At 40.0% G+C, this 22,311-nt stretch overlaps 1 protein-coding gene across 2 annotated transcripts in view; it reads right to left on the bottom strand.

Annotated features, from left to right (window-relative positions):
• AGR3 (anterior gradient 3, protein disulphide isomerase family member) overlaps positions 1 to 19,797 on the bottom strand; it is a 41,029-nt gene extending 21,232 nt beyond the window's left edge. For both annotated transcript variants that reach the window (XM_048304209.1, XM_048304200.1), the window contains exon 1: positions 19,617 to 19,797. The gene's annotated coding sequence lies outside the window, so the exon portion shown is untranslated. The remainder of the gene's footprint in view (positions 1 to 19,616) is intronic.
• Between the last annotated feature and the right edge of the window lie 2,514 nt (positions 19,798 to 22,311).

Below are 22,311 nucleotides of genomic sequence, written 5' to 3'. Positions count from 1 at the left end.
AATGAGAAACATGTTATTGTTGCATATACATGTAAAATCTTGTAACTGGTATTTGTCTGAAAGATTTTGGTGCAATGTGTCAGGAAGCGTGGTTTGTGGTGGGGTGTGGGTTGCAACAACCTGTGGTTCTGCTCAGCTTCTACCATGTTGCCTTTCCATGATGAAAAGGAAATTAATGAACTTTCTCTCTCAGCTTGCACCCTACAAACTGGAGCCAACTCACAGAGAGACCGACATGTTCAGGTTAAGTGGTAGTCACATTTCTTAACTTTATATGGCTAGGGAGGAAGATACTCTGTCTAGGCTAAGCTAGACTAGGCCAGACTCTTGTTCTCAGCCACCCTCTTGGCAGATCCTGTTGTTCTCAGACCGATAGCAGATACTGAGGAGTTTGGCCTCTTCTGGAAAGTGAGATGTCTTGGACTGTCTGACTGCAAATTCCTCTGTATTCTGCAAGGAGCATTGCCTAAACACAACAAATATGTTTGGGAAAAACATGTGATCCCTAAATATATGGGGAAATGTAGAGCATTAGAAAGCATGGAGGTCTTGTATTTGTCTTTTTTACCCAAGTATTTGAGACTACTTTCACTCCTTTTCTTTCATTCCAACAAAAAAGAGCTAAATCTAGGTTTCACTGCAAGGAAATGTAACTTTCTCCTTTTTGCCATGCTGTCACCTTCATCAGTCTTTTTCTTTTGGAAATGTGATTGAATATCTTCTGAAAGCCCATTTTTTGAATGCATGTACTTTAATCCAGAAAGTCTCCTAATGGTTTTTAAAAGTTTAAAAGTTTTTTAAAGGTTTTTAAAGTTTCCTAATGGTTAAAAAAACAATTAAAATTCCTTTTCTGTTATGATTTTCCTGTGTGATGGAAAATCCTTTTTTTATCTGCAGTTACTCAAAATAATATATAAGAATAATACTAATGCTGGCCTAAGAGTATTATTGACGCTCTGTAAAACAGAATTTTTTTTACAATGACTATTTTTTTTAGGGGAAGAACACATGAGGGACAAGAGTGAAAATCTTTTCCAAAAAAGTTTACAGGGTGGACCATAGGAGAAATATGGAGGGACATTTTTACTTTTAAACTGAGAAATGTTTTCATAGCTTGTCATTTGAGAGGTGCATACAAATTACGCAGTGCTGAGTTTCTTGGAGGGTGAAGACAAAAGGAGAATTACCCAGCTTTCACTTGTATTTTTAAGATTTCAGTGGTGAGACTGGAATGAAAAGGAGTGTCTGCCAATGGCTGAGTTAAGTTGCTCATGTTGCAAGGAAGACAAATTCAAATAAATTAATAAAAATGGAAAGAATATAATTACAATATTTAATTATGTCATGAAAATCCAACACAAATTATATAGCAAAGATCAATGGAAACTTGCTGAAAAGAATGTCTATTGTTTGTCATAAGAGCATGAACTAGAACAAAGGCTGAGCGAGGTCTGCAGTGTAGTGCTGCCACAGAGGTAGTGGGCAGGGCCCATCATCAGTGGGACCTGGAAACTATGAGAGAATGCTGGTGGCTCACAAATACTTTCCCCTTCTCTTGCATGTAGATTTAATTCTAACTTAGGTTGCCAGTAGCCATGAATTGCATAAGAGTACTATGTGGATGCCACAGCACAACTGACCATGCTTTTATATTCCAGGTGGGTTGAAAACCCCTGTTCCAATATGAGCACAATTCAAATATCATGGGGATTTTCCCTCTGGCAAATGCACTGTGATTAGGTGCCTTCTAACATAGAAGTCTAAAATAGGTGTGTATAGATCTCAAGATTTTGTATTTCCACTGATTATGAGGCACGTTCATGGAGGTTGACCAGCTCAGACATGGAAGTGTGCACTGTGGACATCTGTACTAAAGCTGTGCAGGGAAATCTACCCCATATGTTTCTGTTGTGGATGACAGAGGGAGAGCAGGGTGGAGGAGCCTCTGAAGCAGCCAACTACCAGAATGAACCTATCCTCAAGGACAGAAAGCTGACTGTGGGCTCTTACTGAAAGGAGGTCTCTTAGATTGACAATACCCACCAAATTAAAAAAGCAGCAAAGGCACAAGTCATGAAAGCAACAGCAAAAAATCAGCGAGTGCTTCTATTACACTGAACACGTTTCAGAGGGACCACATTAGCTACAGTTCTGAGATTGCACTTGGGTATCAGGATGATGCTCTAAAACCTAGCAATTTCTTGCTAGTTTATCTTCCTCTCATCTTTATAAAACTCTCCTTCTTGGCTCTCAGGTCATGCTATTTTGACTTTTACCAAAGCAGGCTTTTTAAAATGGAGAAATCAATGTTTTCTTCAATTATTTAAAGAGAAATGTGTTTCCTGTTCCCTAACTTACTCCAAATTTGTTAATGGTGTTTAAATAGAGAAACATCCAAGATGGAAATGGCCTTGGGAGGTCTTTAGCCCAATCTGCTGCTCAGGGCAGACTTAACACTGAATTCAGACCACATTGTTCAGGGCTTTGTCCAGCTGGGTCTTGAAAACCTTCCAGGAAAGGGTTTCAATGACTTCTCCTGGTAACCTAATTAAATGTTTAATTATCTTCAGAGATTCTTTTTCTTTTGTTCTTGCATCCAGATAGGACCTTCCCTGTTCCAGTTTACATTTTTTCCCCCCCAATTAAAATCTTGTCTCCTTCTTCCAACCCCTCAATAATTTCTGTTAGGTCCTTCCTAACACATCTCTTCTCCAGGCTAATCAAGCCCAAATCCTCTCGCTGCTCCTTATGGGTCAGTTGCTCCAGCTCCTGACTCTCAGCAGCATCTTTCCACATACACTTGACAAGGTTTATCTTCATCTTTCACGTAGTTGGTGGTACAAAATTGGATACAGGTTTACATTTATTACATGTGTAATAAATGCCACGTAGAGGGGAATAATCAGTAGCAGGATTCTTATTAATTCAGTACAGGATGCTGTTAGCCTTTTTTCATGCCAGGGCACTCTGCTGGCTCATGTAGAGCATATTGTCAACCAAGACCCCAGTCTTTTTCATCAGAGCTGCTATTAAGGCTTTTCAGCCTCCAGACTACACCACTGCAGTGAGTTAGCTCATCCCAGGTTCAGGAGTTTGCATATTTTGTTTTTGAATTTCATGAAACTCCAGAAATATAACCACATTAAATTAGACTCAGAACAAAGCATATCTAGTTTCTCACCCCACTCAAACAACCAGTAGAAATGCTCAGAGTGGAAAAGCAGACATGGTTAGAATAGGACAACCACAGAAAAAAACTGTGCAATTAAAACCAGGCAAGGACCTAGAGGCAACTTCTCAGTTTGATTTAGCAGTTCACAATTAAAGATTTAAAGCTCAAGTCTGCAACATTACATCCATAAACATTCTCTTTTCACAACCATGCCCCAAAGGTATGAAAAGTTCTTGGGTACGGGAAGAACCAAACAGTTTTTCTGTTTGTCCATGGCATAATCTGTAAGTAACTCTTAAAATTACCTTTGATATTCTCATGTCTCACATATGGAAAAGGAGTTTGTGAATAAATAAATAAATCTCTCTTTCTCTATATATATATCTATCACAATTTATCCCAGAAGTGAATCTCAAAAGTATTTTTAACATGACAAAGAACAGAAAAACCTGGAAAAAATCACCTCAGCAGGCATGATTGAAACTAGTAAACTAACTGTGCTGAGAGGAACGCCATTGCAAATGTATAAATGTAGGTATTATAAAGAAAAAAAAAGGAATTTTACGTAGAACTAGTCATCTCAGACTACTCCAAGTATGCAGTTGGCCTGTTTGTGCAGCTATACTGGTCTTCCGTGGCATTTTTTCATCCAGTCCACTATTCTTCAGTTCTAGATTTTGCTTATATGAAAATACTGCACATAATGTCTTTGGTGATCTTTGAGTCTGAATTTTATTTATTTATCTGTGAAATAAGGACAATAATGTAACTTGATCTATTTCTTAATCATTACGCACAGCAAATAATGAGTATTTTCAAAACCACTGACAAATTACATAAAGGAAAAATAAATGGGAGAATTTGGGCAAAACTATTGCATAAGGTAAAAAGCAGAAGAAATAGTGTAAGGTCTTGAAAAGAACAATATCAAATGCCCCAGCCAAATTTCAGATTGCGTGGTGCTTCACTGCCAGGGTGCCAATACTCTGCTGATAAACTGACTGTCACAGAGACTCCTAAATAATTCAGAAAACAAACTCACGGTAGCTAAACAGTGTTGAAATAACAGAACTGCCCTATGAAGAGCAGCTGAGGGAGCTGGGGCTGCTTAGCCTGGAGAAAAGGAGGCTCAGGGAGACCTTATTGCTCTCTACAACTCCCTGAAAGGAGGCTAGAGCCAGGCAGGCGTCGGCCTCTTCTCCCAGGCAACCAGTGACCGGACAAGAGGATACAGCAGAAAGCTGCACCAGGGGAAGTTTAGGCTAGGTATTAGAAGAAAATTCGTCACAGAAAGAGTGGTTCAGCATTGGAATGAGCTGCCCAGGGAAGTGGTTGACTCACTGTCCCTGGAGGTGTTTAAAAAAGGGCTTGATGAGGCACTCAGTGCCATGGTTTATTTGATAAGGTAATGTTAGGTCACAGGCTGGACTCAAAGATCTCAAAGGTCTTTTCTAACCTAGTTTATACTGTGATTCTGTAATTTCTTTATTCTGGAGGCATGATTAATAATATTTCTTCCCCAAGTGCAGTAATTAATTCTAAAAATGATGGCTTAGGTTAACCTGATTCAGGTGATTCAAGCCATCTCTCCAGGCCTACCCAAAATGCACACAAGAGAAGTCTGGAATGCAAAAAGGTTCCAAGTGTTCTTTATGTGTTGTAGTGCTAGGTTTAGCTTAGCAAGCTGCAGCTTTCCCTGAGAGCTCAGTGGAGCTGCTTAGGGCAGTGTGACCACTGTCGCCCTCCCATAGTCCATTTCAGATGGCTCCGCACTCTTGCTCCGGCAGCTCTCAGCTCTGCAACACAGTGACAGTGAAGGAGGCGAGAAGGGTCCGCCCACGAGGGTTTCAGAGGACCTTTAATAGTGAAATCTTGTCTGGGCAACCCCCAGAGGCAGAGAGACCTCGTGATCCCCATGCAGGGGGGTTTTCAGGGGCTCAGGGGCGGTACATGGGCGGAGTTGGGGTACAGGAACCAATAGGGAGACCCCGAGGGAGTGGCTAGGACTAGGGGCAAGGGAAAAGTGTGGGGGAAGCAATATGGGATCAGAAAAGGAGTGGGTAGAGAGATCACCACATTTATGCTTTCCCAGCTGTCACATAATTTTATGCACAACACTCCCAACTCACAAATGCCTGCAATATCATGAGGCAAAAACACAGCACAAAGTTCCTGTTCCCCAGTCTCTACCCATGTCCTCTTTTCTTTCAGTATGAGTTTCATCCTGCACGAGAGAGGTCACCTGTGCTGTGGAGGGGGCTGTGAGGTGGTGATGGATGAAGTGTATGTAGTACAGGCATGTTCACCATCACATGACACTGTAGGAATAACCCAGACCAGGAGAAGCCGGAAGGTTGAGGGAAACACGGGTGGTGCAGTCAATTGCACAACAGGTGAAGATCAGGCTCTGCATCTGCTTTGTCTCTGGGCAGGACTAGAAGGGACAATATTTTCCTTTATTTTCAATCTGAAAGGATTACTACATGAACCAATATCTTTTATAGCTGTGAACTTAGACGTGTGAACCTCTTCCATGATAATTACCATCGAAGGAAGATATCTACCTCCTCTGCTTACTCTTCTTAGATAATTTGCATCAGTGAAGAAATGATTGCAAATTTCACTTTCAAAATTAAATTTTTCCTGCATCCTCTCGATGAACATCTTAAAAATGCGTGAACATTTTGATAATGCTTCATCTTTTCTATGTTAAAAGTGAAGATCTAAGGTAGGTTACTTATGACCAGCTTCTGTGAATTAAAAAAAAAAAATGGCAAAGCAAAAAGGCTATGTAGATTTCTTGTAATCCCTTATTTCATTCACTTGCCTAATTTATTTTATGGTATTGTAACATATGTAGCATTTGCTCCACATGCTTCTGATCCTTGACATCTGGAAATACTTCTTGAATCTCTGTCCTTGTGACTTTGATATTTTGCTTTCCGAGGAACTGATTAGATCTTTCAATATTCATGTCACATTTTACCAACTAACCAATATTTTATAGTTTCTGTGGGTGTATCTTCTGTTGTGTAATATTGGCTTAAATAATTTCCCCCATGTTTGCCTGAGCTAGGCTTTCTGTGACTCTGTGGTGAGTCTCAGGAACTGCATTTTCCACTGCTTTTGAACTATCACTTCCATAAATTATTTTAGAAATACCCATTTATATGTTATGGTCACAATATTTTTGGTATGTTTATGCCCCTGGGAAATGCATTGTAATACACTCATAATATGAGTGTCATGATGGCACTGTCTATCAGTTCTAGTTATAATTTTGTTTCACACTCAGTGTTATGGTCATCAGAGCTTTCACTGAACAGTTCTGACACAGAGACGTAAACTCCATGGGAGTTTTTATGGCACATTATGTTGTAGTTCAGTTTCAGGGAAACTCCTGGAAAGTTGAAAAAACCAACAGTAATATTTTCACTATTACTGTTTATGGTAACAGATGAACTGTAAGAGTAGATTTTCATGTGAAATGTTTAGTTAATTTAATTTGTCCCTCATTATGTGAAAACTTCATCCTGAATTATTGCTTGTATTTTCGTGGCAATAGCTGTGATAAAAACAATTGTCTAAATACAAACTGTATAAAAAGATGAGCTTCTAGTATACAATGCAGGTAAAGAATGGTATTTGAAGACAAAGAGAAAAGCAATCTCTTGAGTTAATGAGATGGAGATTAACTGGCAAAGTATTTTTCAGAAATCTCTGAAAAAGAGTGCTGCCTGGAAGTTCCGTGTGCAGTCAGTTTTGCCTCACCCCAGAGAGAAGTACACTTCCTACTACAAAAAGTTAACTTGTTTGAAGATTTTTAAAGCTAGCTTTGCTTCATTCTTCTTTGATTCAGAGAACAGGATGTGCAAGAGAAGTCTTACAAACCACTACCTGTATCAGCCAAACTACACTTACCACAAGGTGCCCTATTTTTTTTTTTTTTTTTGATGATGAGTCAAGTATAGGTATGTCTAAAAATGTCTAGACAGAACTTCCTTTTCAGAACTATGGCAGTATTGTGATGCAAAACCAGCACTTTTGATGGCTCTAGAAAAATTCATATTACAAGAGAGGGAAGGATTATTTTATTTCTTAATAAAAGAATTTAAAATTTGAGTTGATTTGGTAATGCCATTGGTTACTGTCAGTTCTCCCACATCCTTTCACAGGTGGGGGAGATCCCTGGTACTGGTCTTGGTTTAGGTCATTTTGTGAAAGAATGAGCAAGTTTAAGGGAACCTACATAAGGAGGTCTGTACCTGCTCCTGTGGGGCAGATTTCAGCTTCACAGAAATACCTTATATTTAGACAGGGTGAGAAAGAGATTTTTGGAAATAGACAATAAAGAGTTCTGCTTGTGGGATTATTTAGCTAATTGAAGTCCACAGTGGGTCTACAGAGAATATACTTCTGAGTAAGCAGGAGAGCCTTTATTCATAGACTCCCTCAGTTCTGTTAGAGACTATAGGGAGGGAAAGGAGCCTTCCTTCCTTTTTGGCCACCTCACCAGCAAGCTCTGGAGCCAGGCTGTGTTATCCCAGTTTTTCAGGAGGTTATTTCAATTAACGAGCTAGCAGAAGTTAAGTAATACCAATCCATGTCTGCCTGGCAGATTTGGTTTATATGGTGTACCTCAGCAAGATTTCCTTACTCTAAATCACTGCTGTCTCAGGCTTCTCATGTGATGCATGCCTTCCAGACCCTTCTGACTCCAAGAATGAGCTTTTTAGACTGAAAGGGAAGAAACTGAAACAGTAAAAGTAAATATACATGGCCATCTACAAGGCCTGCTCCTTACATTTTGTTTAAGTTCTTGGCTAAATCACAGAAAACAACAACCTCACCCCAAATTCTTCTTTGTCCTTGGGACTTCACTGAATTTAGAAGGTGCTGCCTTTGACCATGGAGAAATCACATCTATTAATTCTCCCTTGTCTCTGCTGGGAACATTGGCATGGTATAACTGCAGATTCATGGAACTCTAGCCGCAGTGATACACATCGAATGAAAATATACTGTCCAGTACAGGGATATTCTTATCAAGATTTCCATCCTATCAGTGACAGCCTATGTATCTGAAGTTATTCTCACAATGAAATGCTCTTTTATGTAGGCAGTCTGGTTTCCTTGCCTTCTGAGGCTTACGCATACAGAAAATTTCAATAATCATGAAGTCTGCCTCTTGATGTGTAATGTGACCCGAGCAGCTGCCCTTTAAGTACGAAGTTGTGATTGAAAAGGCGTCTTCTTGAAACAAGTAATTGAAACTATGTGGCCTCATTCTTGACATTTATGATAGCATACTGCATTTTTATAGGAAACATGAAGGGATGACAGGAAACATTTTCACATGTGGTCATGGAACTCTGAAGGCATTTAGAGAAAAACAGTTTGTAGAGTTCTTGCATATGGAAAACAAACATTTTTTCACATACTTCTCTATGCACAGAAAGTATAATCATCTTGTATCTTTTTAAAGACATTTGGCTGTATTCAGGAAACAAACCACCACAGTTTTGAATAAATGTAGAAATTTCCAGTATATATTGGGATGTTACCTGTACGACCCATTCAGTCTCAAGATCTGTGTCTTAAGCTCAGTAACCTAATTTACCTTGAAAAGTGACAGAGACCTTGTGCCAGTCAGGAAGTTCATGTCAGTTTGGATGGAGAGCTATTTCCCCTCACATGAAAGAAAGGATTGTTAGAGAAGGAGTGCAAAAGAGGAGAAAGATGGAAGGAGTGTGAGATAAAACAGATGAAGAATGCAATAGGTCCTTACAATTCACTATTAAAAGGAAGAATGCCACAGAATAATTTGTTTATTGTGTCTAACAGCACAGGGTAGAGTGAGTTTTTTGTGACAGAGAGTTATTTGAACTTCTGCATACACCTTGTCTGCGTAATCCTATGGGCCTGTGCAGTGGGAATAGACTAATTCATGCAGGTCATAGCTTTGTAAGGGGGCAGTGCAGCTGGCATTAAGTACAGTCACTTCTGACCTTCCAAAGTGATTGCCAGGTAGCCAATTCTAACTTGGTTTTCTGTGGTCAAGGTGTGAGGCTTTAACTCCTGTCTTTGCTTGTGCAGTGAAAACTACTCAGCTAAGTTTATTTTTAAACACAACTCAGAAGAGAGACATTTTGAGTGTGACAAAAATGTTGAGGATCTGCCTGTCCTGATTTCTATGGGTATAATGTCTTCAGATGCTGCAGATCATGAGAGCTTCCCATCTCTCAGCTCTGTTCGTGAACCCTGTCATTAAACAGAGATCTCAGCAAATGTGTTTGGCCAATGTGCATCAGTAGTTAGCAAAACAAATAGGATGCTTTAATGTAGTAAATGATGGCTGTGAAATAACAGAGAAAGTGTTATGGACTCAAATAACATGAATTCATGTGCTGACATGCAGTAAATCTCTTCTCAAGGCTTGGAGACTTTGCTAATTAAAACAGATTTGGAGGGGAGGAAAAAAAAAGAAAGACACTATTACTCCAGATTTTAGTAATGCTAAACACAAGGCTGAAGGCTGTTCTTTAGGGGATGGCCAGATAGTGTGAAATACGTGTGACACTTTATCATGAAAGGAAGGAAGTGAAAATTAATGACATTAATGCATTTTTTAGATGGCTTCTTAGTACTTTATCTTACATCTTATTAACCTTTTATAGCTGGCGAAGACAGAGGAAAGATTTGTGTGTGAAACATCTTGAGTAAAGGAACGCATGTTTTAGCTGGGGCTTTGGGACAGCCGTGCAGTGCAACTGATAGCCAGTACCAAGAGAAAGATGGTCAGTTGTGGTGAGTTGACCATGGCCAGCGGCCAGACACCCTCTCACTCACTGCTGCTCACTCATTTCCTCTTCTCAACAGTACAGGGGGAGAAAACAGAATTTAAAAACTTGTTGGTTGAGATAAAGATGGGTATATCGCTTACAGCTAATATCCTGGGCAAAACAGACCTTACTTGGAAAAAATGAATGTCTTTCCAATGAGAATATAATTATATAATGAAAAGCAAAAACAAAAAATAAAGCAATACTTTCCCCCCTACTTGTCCATTTTTTTCCCAGACTCACTTCACTCCTTCATTTCTAACTCCTATACCTCCTCTTCACCCCAAGCAGAGCAGGGAGGATGGGCAGTGGGAGTTTGTGGACAGTCCAGAAGAGTTCCTCTCTGCTGCTCCCCTTTCTGCTGCTCCTTACTGCTTACAATTTTCTCATTGCTCTGGCATTGGTCCTTTCTGTGGGCTGTAGTCCTTCAGATAAATCAGCTTTTGTGTGGCCTGTCCACAGGCTGCTGTTCCTTCAGAATATATCCACTAACTTTGGAATTGGGCGCTCCGTGTGGACACCAAATAAAACAACCCAACTGGTAATCCTCTCCTTCTAAATAAGAGCATGTCTAAATGCACACAGATGATTTTCACCACTGTACCTGTCTGAACACATTCAGGAAACCAGGAGTTTAACATTACTATGGGTGTGTTTTACTTGTTGAAGATGAGTCAAGTTTTGTGTATGTGGTGCCTTCCATTGAAGAAGAAAATTACAGAGAAGCTCAGCAAGGTGGTCTTCCAGTATTTCAACGTTTTTCACAAAACTGAATGGACAGAAAAGGGAAGAATGATGAAGGGGAATTCTTCAGGCTGTCGTGCTGACCATGTGTGGTCCTTGTATATATGTAACTGACCAAGAAACAGCTGATGCTTTCTCCTTCTGCTCAAATATAGTATTTGTTTGAGATCTACCAATCCTGCCAGCATATTTTGTCTCTCTGAGTTTCTTTATACTCTATGTAGTATGATTTCTGCATTTCTGCGATTAGCTTCTGTGCAACATCAATAAAAACAATGAAGAGAGAAGTTACTTGGTGGGACAACAAAGACAGTAAGAGAACTGGGTAAGCTTGCTACCTCTGGGATCATTTGTCCCCTATTTCTGGTAGACATCCAGCTTTCCAGGTGGGCAAGCTCTCTGATCTAACCACTGTATTACTTTCCTGAATCCACCTCTGCTTCCTGTCATTTCTTGTATTGTTTTCCAATAAAAAATAAAGAAGTGAAATTAAAAAGTTTGGGGGGTGGGTGAGATGAAATACATTTATTTCTAGCCTGCTCCAGCAAAAATGAAAAACTTCAACACTCCAGCTTAAATGAAAACTAGGGATCCCAACAGAATTTCACTGTTGTTAAAAAGCAATTTTTTCATTAAAAAGCAATTTTTCATTAAAAAAGTGATTTCACTGGAAAAGAAAAAATAGCATTTGTAATTGCACTTTAGTTGACTCAGAGCCTGCTGAAGCCAACTGGGAGCTTTCCCACTGATTTCACTGATTTTGGATGGGGTCTCTTATGAACTAATGATGTGTTGTTGAATTGATGTTTGTTAAAGAGAAGCCAGAAACTTTTCCTCAGACTCGTTATCCTCCACTCAGTTTGTTTCTGCATTTCTTTCATGAATGTATGTATCACATCAAAAGGGACAAAGGAGAGATGAGTTTACATTTCCCTTTTCCAGAACTCTCATGGAAACTTCATTGGTTGTCTGTTGTTTTAATGTATAGCAGGCTCATGTTGCTTTCAAGATGGAAGAAGAGATTTTCATTATTCTATAGGAAGCATATTCACGGCAAGATCCTTTGAACATTTTCCATTCCAGACTAATGGGAAATAGGAAAAAGCCATGGGATACCACTAGAAAATCAGATTTCATACCATTTTAAAAAGAAGTCTGTCTTCTTTTTAATCAGTTTCCTGGGATCCTGCTGAGGACCCCTCCTGACATTTTGTCATCTAGTCAAAAATAAATTTTCTTTTGTCTTTGCTCTGATGGGGGTGGGGCCGTTTTTACAGATGGCTTGGTAAAGTGAGTAAGAGCCAAGAATAAGGGATAATTATTCATAAATGACATTTCCCATTTCTGGGGTTTTTTTTAACAGGACAGATATTCTAATGTTCAGTTCTAATGACAAGGAAGAATTTATGGTCTCTCTGTCTTATCTCCTGGGAGTGTAAATGCTTTACTTTCAACTCTTCAAGATGTTCCAGTTTTCTTAAAAAAAGTCCCTAATGCATCTTACTTCAATTTTGGCATTTAACTTCAGTCAGTGTTCAGAATCCTGCGTCTGTAAAGACAATATGTCAGATAACTGGAGAGCTGTTTAGCTTTCTAACATGCCTTCCATAGCAATCTCCAGGAAAACATAATTTCAATGATATGATTTCATAAGGTTAAGTTGTCCTGGATATGAAGCACTAGGTCATGTTGCCTGTTTATTTTCAAACCCAGGAGGTGTGTGACGGGAAGTGTTCCCTTCTGGGACTCTGTGAAGCAGATATGTGGTTAGGGCAAGACAGACAGATGAGTCATAGGTGCGAAACCATCATGATACCGAAGAATTTGACTGTAGCCACTTTCAGTGTTACCTTGTTTAGAGGAGACTTCCTCTACCCACACTGTGCTGCTCACTTGTGACTCACCCTCAGACTGATAAACCTGAGAGTCTGTTGAACTAGAGCAGAGAATATTTCACATTTCTAGGTACATGCAGCTCTCAGGACTTAGTACAGCTGTTTTCTCCTTCAAGATGTGTAGATTTAACAGCCAAATTAGACCAGAGAGAATCAGATGAATAAAGGTTTAATCTCGTGGCTTCGTTTTGTAGCTCATTGACTGGAGACACGTTGGGAAGCCAACAGAGATTTTCATTATTCTCCAGGAATCTATTCCCAAGGTCTCCAGAAGAGACTTTTTGAAGCCTGGAAGGTCCTTGCAGGCTGAGCATCTTCTCTGTAAACTGTCATTCATGTCTCATCTATTGCTCCAACGAGAAGCCTATCTTTTTTCATATGGCATAATACCCTCTAATGGGCTGAGAATACTCTTAAGTCTCAGTGACAATAAATAAGGGACCCGAACAAGGGAGCTGTATAAACTTGTTACTGAAAAGTGAATTTAATAGAATAGTAATCTCTGCTTCTCTCTTTCCTTTAAAGAAATTGTATATCCAGTGTTAAAAGACCCTATGACAGCTACATAGAGGGACTTTTCTTACTTTCTTGTGCATAACTCATGTGAAAATCTTATCTTACCTGGCCGATCCAGCAGAGTCTTGAGAGTTTCCAGTATCTAGCTTGAAATTTATAGACAGCATTGGTAAAATCCACTGATGAACCATGGGAAAATGGGTGCAGTCTGGTGTGTCTTCAAACAGTTTCAAAGAAAAACACAGGTTACTGTCACTGTTAATTTTGAAAGGGAACTCAGGCAGAACAAGAGAAGTACCCACTTCTCCATTCCAAGACATGACTCATATAACTTTCTTTTTTGTCCCCTCTTTCTTTCTTTATTGTTTTTATTATTTAAGGTAATCCTTTGTTTCTCATATAAAAAATAAAAATTGGTTACACAGTCGGCTGTGTCTACTAGACTGTGATATTCTTTTAACTGCTGAAAATTCAAGGTACCCAGAATGTCCTGTTCTTCTCATTTAAAATCTTTTCCCTGCATAAAGCACCTGTAGAGTTCAACTTCTGTAATATAATCATCCTGCTTCATGAAAAAATGCGTACACGGTGCTCTACCAGATATGCCATCTTTTGTTTGGTAAAAACATCTTAGAACTATTTTCAAAGAAAAGGATATGGCTGAAAAAAATAAAAGTGCCAGAGAGTCATGAGCTACATTATCTCTGTGACAACGTGGATTTTCATCACTCTTTCAAAGCCAGCTTCCTACAGCATGTGTGATCACCACCTGCTAAGCACATGGAGACTGTATGAAGGGAGAGTTTATTCAGTGTTTAGTGAATTAGCTGCTCATGAAAGGGGGCACAACAAAGATACACTTACTCAAGAAATATGTGTAGTAAAGGCAACCACAATGGAAGTAAAGATTCCTACTCCTCCAGCGCACAAAATGCGCTTTACTGCTAAGGCAGAGATGAGCTCTGCTTCAATGCTCACTACAGCTCTGGCCCCTCAGCTCTCCCTGTCAACCAAATGCCCAATTATTGAATTCCCTGGATTCATGAAAATGCATCTGTGAGAGTCTGGATTGTCCCCATAGCTACCTTTCACATAAATCACCATACTACCAACAAATACCATTCAATGTTGACGTGAGACAAAATACCTATGAGTAACCTAGGGCTGGCTAGCATTCTGCAGAGTTTCCTGACCAGTTTCTTTGAAACACCAATAGACATGCTATAGTATTGCAGAAATGGACTATTTTTACACTGATTCTGAAACAAAGTTCTTTTAAATGCAGGCATTAAGAAAGGTTTTTAAAATTTATTGGTGAAGTACAGTGACTGCCTATTTGCTGGATATCAGAGAAGGCTCTATTATACAGGTTTGAAGTAATACGATTTTTTAAGCAACTTCATTTTGTTGTAAAAATATTCACTGGTTGTTCCTAAGAAAATGTCTCTGCCCTGAGTGGTAGTATGCTTGCTGTATTATAGCTATAGGTAACTATGCATTAAGCTCAGTACCATGGCTGCTGTAGACAGCAAAGCTAGACCATAGCTGGCAGTCCCTGAGACAGGTCCTACATCTAGAAGCCTTCTTCAGGTGCCTTGCAGCTTGTCCAGCTACATCTGTCCTGATTTCAGCTGGGACAGAGTTAATTTTCTCCTTAGTAGATGGCACAGCTCTCTTTTGGGTTCAGTATGAGAAAAATGTTGATAACACACTATGGTTATAGTTGTTGCTAATTAGTGCTTACCATCAGCCAAGGACTTTGATGTTTCCCATGCTCTGCCAGTGAGCAGATGTACAAGAAGTTGGGAAGAAGCATATCCAGGACTGCTGGCTTGAACTGGCTAAAGGGATATTCATGCTGTGGAATGTCAAGCCCAGTATATAAACTGGGAGAAGTTGGCTGGGAGGAGCCGACTGCTGCTTGGGGACAGGCTGTGCATCTGTCAGTGGGTGGTGAGCAATTGTCTTGTGCAGTACTTGTCTTTCTCGGGTTGCATTTCTCTCCCTCTCTTGCATTATCATTGTCATTATTATTATCAATATCATTATCAATGTTTTTATTATTGTATTATCTTTGTTTCAATCATTAAACTGGACTTATCTCAACCCCCAAGTTTTTACTTCTTTTATTTTGATTCTTCTGCCCTTCCCACCAAGTAGAAGAGGGTAGTGAGTGGCTGCGCGGAGCTCAGCTGCTGGCTGGGGTTAAACCACGGCACATCCTGTCTTCTGCACAGTGTGACAAGCTGTGCAATGAGAAAATGGTGCAGCCAGCAGAGGGCAGTGAAGGTTAGTTTTTGGAGAAGTTACATAAAACAAAGTGGTCGAAAATGTAGGGCAAAAAGGTCAAACAAGAGCATGTTGTGAACTGCTGCTATACATCCATGTCTACTAATTGCTATGAAACCCAAGTGAACCCTTGTGATCATGTGATCTATAAACCTCCTCTTTAATGGCCACATTAAACAATGCAGTTCCTTATTTATGACAATGGAGCTCGTAGTCATTTCAACAGGGGGAAAAACCTAATACAAATTATACTCTCCTAAAATAGGACAAACAGCTTAAACCAATAGCCAATAAACCCACAGCTCCTCATATAAATTCTATTTTATCGGTCTGTTCTGGATAGAAGTTGTTTTGTTTAAGTTGATAACAGGTCATTTTTCCCAAGACAATTAGGTGCTTGGATGAAAAAGAGAGAGGTCTAGAGAAGTCAGATGTTGCTCAGATCAGACGAAAAAATATGCTTCTGTCAGCCAGACACAAAGCTCTTTATCACAGCTCTTAATCCCATATGCTAGGAGTAATGTGAATTTATAGTAAAGAACAACCTTCTTTGACTTGGGTGACATCTGCTAAGGATGTAACTTTTATCTAGGGAGTTGGGCAAGCCAAGAGAAAGCAAGCTGTAAGTGTTATTTGCCTCTGAGAATCTGAGCAACATCTTTTTGAGCCTAATTGTGGCTCTAGGTGCTAAAATTTTTAAAACTGATCTTTTGACATTGCTATGCTAGCCGAAGAACAGCTTAATAGCAGGAAATGCCTGGAGTGTTAGTGGGAAATTGTATTTATTTATTCTGTGGAATATCCTAAAGGAGCCCTTCAGGAGTGGGACCCTGTTGCAGCTCTGCAGTGCTGCAGAGCAAAGCTCTTGTGTGCTGTAGACCTGCGTTTCTCTGCTGTATGTCTCACACCAACTTGGCTATCCTGGCCATGTCAGTATATCCTTGACCTTTCTGCCCTGAGCTTCCCACCTCAAAAAAGGATTATTAATTCCTGCAATGTAAACTGCTCTGACTGAAATGACTATATAAAAGCGAGGCTGTATTTTGACACAGGATAGATGAGAGAAAGCAATACCTCTTTTATGAATGTCGTAAGTCCAAGAGAAACATCCTGGGCTGTTTAAGTGAAATGAATTGTCTTTGCCTTCCAAATTTTCATCAGAAACTGGGAGCTGTAACTGTCCTGGTGAAATTCCTGTCTGACCAGAGTAACAGAGTCTGGCAAGTGTACCACAGGACTCCAGGCATAAAAAAGAATACTCCTCATAAAAACGAAAAAAAAAAGCAAAATAAAACCTTGTAATGATGATGTGAATTTCAAATACTCATGAGAAGGAAGAGCAAAGTCCCAGAGGAAGAGGAGGGGTGAGCCACCCACCTTGTGTTCCCAGCAGAGGTTCCCGGGTGGGATGCAATCAGCTGGTGATGAATGCCCTAATGTTCCTGACTATCAACTGTAATGATAACAAAAGCTCTCAGTGCCTGTGTGTGCTTATTTAATGAAGAATACAGGACGTGTTACGCTATGTCACACGCAATAAGCAGATGTTAATAAGTTACCTGTTTGCATATGAGATAATTGCTGCTTCTGTGTTTTTATGATGTCTCATCAGCTAACATCAAGAAGTCTGGCTGGCGCCAGACTGGACGCCAGGTGGGATCTACCTGGAAAGATGGCAAATATTTGACTTGGTGCTGATGAGCTGGATTTCAGTCATGGCTCTCTGTCCTCATCAAGTGAATTGTGGGAGAAGTAGTGGGTGTGTTTTAACCCTGTAAAGTCCTCTTTCCATTGTTGCTGTGTTTTGCCTGTTCACTTGTCTCATCACTGTAATGCAACCAAGAAGTTGTGTTCGTGTGAGCACACCCAAAGTGCAACCAGAGTGGCTCTGCTTGGGGCAGATGCTGTTCCCAGGGGCACAATAACCCCAGGAGGGTAAGAGCCTCCCCTTGCAGGAGGAACTGCTGGGGATTCTTTCTGACAAACGGAGTCTCCCGCAGGTGTGCAGTGGAGGGCAGCCTGATTACACGTTCCCTCTGCTGGGGCTGACTTCTCTCCTGGGTCATGGGGGCCAGCTGAGGATTTCAGGAGCGCAGGGTTGCCCCAGTTTAGCTGCTGTGCAGTATTTTAATGGAGGCAGTGCACTGTAATGCAGCAGCACTTCTGTCAGGCTGACGTACTCTGCCAGCGCAGATTAAGTGAAATCAGTGAGCACAATAGTTGTAGGCAAGTCACAAATAAATTATATTCATAGGCTTTAAATATTTTATTATTTTTTTTCCCTGAGGCTAAGAGGGGTGGTAATTCAGTCTCCTATGCCTCTCCCACAACAGACTTTCACCCAGCCACTCCTAGCTATTTAAGGGCAGATTTTAGACCTTAAAGAAAAATGTCAGCATTCATCGTTACCTACTTAAGTGTGTAAAATAAAAATCCCTATATCCTCACCCATTAGATTAATCACTAAGTTGTTTTATTTCACTTTGCTGTGTTGAACTGGAGGAGGAAGAGGAAATTGCTGAAATATTTTTGTCTCTTTTTTTTTTCCTTTGTTTTGAGGTGTTCATGTGTTAGAGTGAAATGAAAACACTAATCAAGGAATAACCAACCTTTCTTACTGTTCCTCTCCTCACACCCATTTTTTTTCCAAAGCCAGACCAGCATCAGCTGTTTGGAGGATGGAGTGGACAGGCAGCTCCAAGAAAGGTGGTTCATAGCCAGAGGACAGTGGCAGTGGCCTCCTGGGACCCCTCCAGCAGGATGTGGATGAGGTGGAGGGCAGCTGAGCCCTGCATGGGCTCATTGCTTGGGTATTTAATGCTTGGGCATTGCAGGCCCCTAGCAGGGCTTGGTGGCTGGTCATTTACATCACCTTTGAGTTGCATGCAGATACAATGGCCAGGCAGTCCCTGTGCCCAACTTTTCATAAGACAGCCTATAATAGTAAAGTAATGAATAGAATTTTGAGGTCCAACAAGTTTATGACAAAAATGCAGGTGTTGAGAGCATTGGGAAGCATACTTCAAAGAAACTGACAGTTTGATGCTTTCCAAAAAAGCAAGATTAAGATTTCAAAACTTGTGACAGAATTACAAGTTCTTAAGGTTTATCTCTTTCTCTACCGTTCTTGTTTTGGCCTGAGTGAATCCCAGACCATCCTATTTTAGTTGTAGAGAGTATTTTCTTGAATCCTTTTAAAACCAATCAAAAAAGTCTTTTCCTTAGCACTTATTTTCCCTCTGAAATATATAATATTAAGATTCTTTGCTCATAAGAACTAGGTTATGCATTTTAAAGAGAGGAAGAGAAAATAACAAAATAAAAAATTTTAATGAATTGTTGAATATTTTTATATTCAAAGACCTGAAAATGAAAGCTTAATTTATTTTTTTAAGTGATTTTGTTCCACTGCAGCCACAGTAAATGGCATTTAATGGAATAAGGTAGAATAATAAAAATACCGAGAAGAACAGTTGATCAGAGACATAAACAAAGTTTTTCTGTTATCTATGTCAGGGAAAAATGAAGTTGAGAGTTGTGAAGAAAAACATCATAAGAGAACTGATCTGTTAACATTGGGAGTTCAACTTCTAGAATGTTTTTCATCTTTAAGGAAAAAATGCTTACTGCTGTACAAGAATCGGCTACACTATTTTTCTTGTTTTCAACAAGAAAATTGTATGGTTTACAAGTGGAAAAAGCAAGACATAGAGAGGCAAAAATATTTTGTAACCATGCCACAATAGGAGCTAAGAAGTGAATTAGAGTATTTTAAACCTGGCAATATTCATAGTCAAACATAGTCAGTTTATTTGCATGTAAGTGGAATTTTTTGTGTAAAGACTTCCCTGTAATCTCCTACAGAAAGCAGGAATGCATGCATTCTTTAAAATGAAACTGCATGCTCTTGGTTTAGGCTTATTATTTTTTACAATGTACCTTTACATTGAGGAAGTTTTGTGTTTCTTAATAGCGAACTATAACATGTCTTCTTAGCTGAGAGAAATTGCCCACTTTCTGTTGAAAAGGTCAAAAATAAACTGGAAATTTCCATGTTGATAAGAAAGCCTGAAAGCAAAAAATATCATACATGAGGTAATGCAAAATGTATGTTTCTGTGACAGGCTCTTAGCCAGAGTTGTTCTGAGCTGATCCTACCTTTTTTCTGCCCTGCTCTCTCCTTTCCCATCTTTTTCTTCTTTCCCATTCTTCATGGCTCCAAACCTAAAGATGGCCAGATATGAAATGCTGCCAGTCACGGCTCCTAAGCTTCAAAAGGATCTCTCATCAGCAGAGACAGAGGCTCTTTTGTGTAGCTTTTGGAAGTGGCTCTGGCTGCTTCCGCGCAGGCAGGGAACTCCGGAGCTTCTCCTCACTCCAGCCTCTCAATGCACCATCTGGATGTCGGAGGGATTTTTGTGTATCTTTCCCGCAAGGCTTCAGGCGAGGTAAGGCTGCAGTCAGTACGATGGTCTGCAGGGAGATGTCATTCTAGATGAATGAATACAAAGAAATGAGCCTCTGCATTTCGGTCCATCTCCCCAAAAGGTACTTTTGGCCGTGTGTTTTGCCAGCTCAGAGTAATCTTAAAACTACTGGAAACATGCTAAACTTGTGCTGGGAATTCATCACCAAATGGATGCATCACCATGGGTACTGTAAGAGAAAAACTGAAAACCAAACTAAATAGAGGTAGTGCTAAAATATTTAGTTTAATACCATTGTCATGGGTTTCTGAGGGTCAGGAAATACTACTGTGCTTTCTGAGAGCTGGGATTTTATAGGAACTGTCATCTTGATTTCACAAGGCTTTGCTCTAATTTTTTGTGTTCTGCTCTGTGAAAACGTGGGGCCAAAGTTCTGCTATACTGTCAGGCCAGTTAATACTACTTAGCAAGGGCAGACAATGTGTCAAATGCAAGAGCCGGGAAGAGGTGACCCTTGTCTTTTGAGCAGGTGATACAAATTGAGTGAGAAGGCATCATAAGAACAGCCACAGTCAATCAAACCTCTGATCTGTTTAATTCAGTACTTTGTAAGCTAAGATGGCTAGCAGGGAATACTTAGCAAGGATATAAATCATAGTGTAAATACAGAAACTGTTTTTCTGTAATACAGCTCATGAGCTGGGAGAGCGGGAAGAGAGTCACTGAATGAGGCTGTGAAAATCCTCTTGCATCTCTTGCAGTACAGAATTTTAAATTGCCTGTGATTTACTCTTATGCAGAAAGATAGTGTTTATCAATGGCTTTGCAAACATTAAACCTTGCATTTACTTTCTCTCTGCTTTCTGGCAGCTGAAGTTTAGCACCACTGCTCTCTGGGGCCAGAGGTTCCCCGAGGCAGGTGCGGTGTCTTTCTGTGTGTCGGCAGCAGAGTGCCAGTTCTCCCTGGGGCTTTCACGTGCTCCTATTCACCACTGTTTCTTCCACTTCACAGATCCAGAAGACCTTACCCCTGGTCAGTGGTTCACGGTATCCATGCCTCTATAGATCATGTGACTGAAGTTCTTGTTTTTGATGTCAGCATAAGGGACTGGAATTGTAGGAGTGAAGTTGACAACCTTCTGTAGTGACTTAGATGTGATTACTGATCACTAATAAATCTGGGCATACATTTTTGAGAAAGAAGCAACAATCAAGGAAGAAAACTCTCCTGGGGCACTCTTACACCCTTCTTTGTGGATCTGAGGGACCTGTGAAATTGTAAAGCTCGTGACCACTTCATGTCCCCTGCTCAAAGAGGAGGTATACAGGCACGAAAAGTTTCTTGCACAGTTTCTTGGGTTATTACTACATTTTTTTCATGTGTGTTTCATGAGTGGAAGCACTTTGGGATGTACTTTCTAGTATTTTAACCAAAGGGGAACCTAAATATTTTGTGCTGTGAGTTACCTTTTAAAAATACTTCCAGATGTTCTCAGAAAATGCTCCTGGAACGTTTGACCATTTAAAACAAAAGATCATACTGAGTCTAAATCATCAGAACCTTTTTACACCTCATGGCTAAAAGATTTTCAGGGCACACAAAGGCACTACTGAAGGCAGAGCTGAGCAGTACAGCAAGGAGAGAGTTTGCTGACAGTGCAGTGTGCACTGCACAGTGGGTACAAGATGGTGCAGCTCTTTCCCCTTCCCTAGGCAGCACTCTAGCATATTAACAACTTTTATTCAGCATTTAACAAGACCATCACTGTGTCTTGGCTGCATTTCTGGGCAATGACGTTCTGACACTACCTCAGGGTAGAAATGCTTTAACTGTAACACAAATGTACCTTACAATAATGGAAAATCCTTTAGCAAGATGGAGAGTAATGCACTCCAAACAGAGGAGCTACTCTGGTGGCCCCAAGCTGACATCTCCCAGCGCAGCCAGAAAGACAAATTCACAACAGTAGCAGTATTTTACAATAATTTACATGAAAACCCCCCAGAATAACAGAACTGGGGGTTACTTTGAAAACAGAAGAGATTTCTTTTTTTCCCAGCACTAATGATACTGAAATATTTTGTGTAACAATTTTATTGAAATTACACATTTCCTGGAGAAAAAAAAAATCCAGTTTTATCCCTTCCTTTTTCATCCATTGCCATTTGGAGGAATCTCTTCTTCCTCAGGAGGCTCTATGCAAATGGTAAAGTTGCTTCATAAATAGAGGATACAGAAGGAATATTAATTTTCCTTCTGATATATGTCACTGGCCAAAGTAACTGAGAGCTTTTCCCCACTGCTTTTACTGTGACTGATTTGTAGGTGGACACATGGAAAAACCAATGGAAGACTGTTACGTTTATAGTGTAAAAGGGCTGAGGACCATTTTGAAAGGTGGTTAAGGTCACAACGTGTGTTGTTC

Source organism: Corvus hawaiiensis, chromosome 1, assembly GCF_020740725.1.
Source record: "Corvus hawaiiensis isolate bCorHaw1 chromosome 1, bCorHaw1.pri.cur, whole genome shotgun sequence".
Taxonomy (NCBI): Eukaryota; Metazoa; Chordata; class Aves; order Passeriformes; family Corvidae; genus Corvus; species Corvus hawaiiensis.
Note: the sequence above shows the minus strand (reverse complement) of the source record. Positions and strands in the feature narration are given on the sequence as shown.